Below are 2,275 nucleotides of genomic sequence, written 5' to 3' on the forward strand. Positions count from 1 at the left end.
ACCTCTATCTGAATGAATCTGACCTAGTGACACTACAACATGATTACACACCCAACTAGCTCTTTCAGGAATTGTTACTTCAGTACTTACAGCTACCTGCAAGGCACAGAATTAAGGGAGTTATTATGTAAAGATCCTTCCCAACAAGGTTGTATTAAAAAAGCCCACACTACATTAAAGATATGGAACTCGTTTGGAAAGAAAAAAAATGCTGGTGAAACAGAATGAAATAAAAACTAAGGATTTGGGGCAAGAATTTGGATAGATGCCTCAAACTTCCATAACTATTGGAAACACAAATCAGACACAAACCCACAATTTTAGACTATCCTTTACTTAGATATATTGACTCTGGTCACACAGTGAGCACTCTGGTGATACATTCTTGCTAAGCGACCATTAGTATCAGCAGTAACAAAATTGTATAGACACGTGCCCACACAAATGGACCACTCCAGAAGATACTGTTCCTTGCCTGTCTTTAATATTCCCAGGTGGGGTGGGCTACCTTTTCCAGCAAAACAGTTCTTAACTAGAAAAGCAAGACTTGTGGCTCTCATTCACACTAAGCAGTGGTCCTTTCCTGAAAATGCTATGGAGAAGCATGAAAGAAACTCTGTGGGTGATCCTGGACAAAGGAAAAAATTGTTTCTGTTTGATCAAGACTCTTAAACTGGTACAAGCCAGGAGAGAGAAAACAAAATACACAACAGTGTGTTCCTCCTTTATTACTTCCCCAGCTCAGCCAGAAAATGGCCTATTATATAGCTTTTTCATTTTTTAGCTTAGTAAACAGCTGAAGAAACAGTAACTTAATATAACCTGGAAGAACTCTTAACAGAAGCGTGCTGCCAGCCTGTTTCTACTTGGCTTTCTGAAACCAGTCAACTACAATCCATTTAGCTCAAGTTTTCATTTTAATTCTTTCTTTACTTCCAGCTCCACAATCTAGGAGGAGTAGAGCTATAAAATTGCATGGTGTCTTTCATCTTTGCCCCGCCTCTTTCCTGCTTTCTAAGGCAGATGTGACTTCAAGAGAAAATGTCATTTTAAGCAAGCCACTCCCATAGAAGAAAGAGTCTATCTGAAGATCATATGAAACCATATGGATTCTGCAAGCTCTCAAGACAGTTTTAAAGAAGCCTGAGCTGATAAGTTCAGTATTTGACCCTCCACTGCTTCTGCACAGAGGTAGGACCTGATCAAGTCAAGCTCTCCATCCATCAGCTAGTCTGCCAGTTTGCTCTAATTCTAGTGCTTTACAAGTCCCAACACTAACAGTCTTTGGACTTTTGTGTCCTGGACATAAAGGGCTTGCAGATCTGGCACCAAGATGGAACTTACTCCTCACTAAGGTAGGAGAGACATCCAAGGTGCAGGCCTGATGCGACTACTCAGGATCGACACAAAAGACAACAGTGAAGATTGCTATTGATGCATATTTAAGGATTCTGAATGTCAAAAGGATGTCTAGGTTAGACCAGGGCACAAGCACATTGCAAGAATTAGGACTTTGCCAGCCCTTTCAATTTTTGAGGAGTACAGAACAGAAATGATAGCCTGAGAACAAACAAAGTACATCAATTAGGTATTTCCCCAAGTAAAAGATTGCTTGACTCATGCTCTGGAAACATGGGAACATTCCTTCCTCCCTTGATAGGAGCAGGATGTTAAGCCTGCCCGTGTGCTCACTGTAAAGTCTGCAGAAGGGAATGGGATCTCCAGCACTATGGCTCAGAATCACCTAGGATATGAATGGCCATGCATGCTACCATTCTGACAACGAGTATGTACTCGCCGGTGAGAGAAGAGAGTGATTGTTAGAAGTTAGACATATGTTTTTACAAGCACAAGATTTTCTTATATGACTAGAGAGCTAAATGGAGTATAAAAAGAGCTCCGAGTTGGTCACAAGCTCAAAGCTTATGACTAACTAGAACAATCTTCAGATTTGTTTCCCAAAGACTGGAGCAGGAGCCGCCATTGGCACAGTATTCAAACATCGGGGACTGTAGGGGCAGAAACAAACAAGCCTTGCAGTTTCCTGGAATACACACAGATGTCAAGGCAAAACTGTGCAGTGAGAAGTTTCATAGTTCCCTGGAAAGAAAATAGTATACCACTAAATAATTGATGCAAATCAAAATAATACAGGATGTGTCAGGATCTACACACTTCTGTTTTAAAGATGATTGAGTGAGGGTGCAAACTGGATCATTGCACTTAGAGCTTTTTTTCTCATTTATTTTCTTACTTGTTTTATAAAAAAGGAATA

At 40.4% G+C, this 2,275-nt stretch overlaps 1 protein-coding gene across 4 annotated transcripts in view; it reads right to left on the minus strand.

The window, feature by feature from the left end:
* The window catches only part of ZMPSTE24 (zinc metallopeptidase STE24), a 23,433-nt gene that overhangs the window by 11,861 nt on the left and 9,297 nt on the right, over positions 1 to 2,275 (minus strand). The window lies entirely within an intron of this gene.

The sequence above is a fragment of the Haliaeetus leucocephalus genome, unplaced genomic scaffold (genome assembly GCF_000737465.1).
Source record: "Haliaeetus leucocephalus isolate CR32 unplaced genomic scaffold, Haliaeetus_leucocephalus-4.0 Scaffold517, whole genome shotgun sequence".
Classification (NCBI taxonomy): Eukaryota; Metazoa; Chordata; class Aves; order Accipitriformes; family Accipitridae; genus Haliaeetus; species Haliaeetus leucocephalus.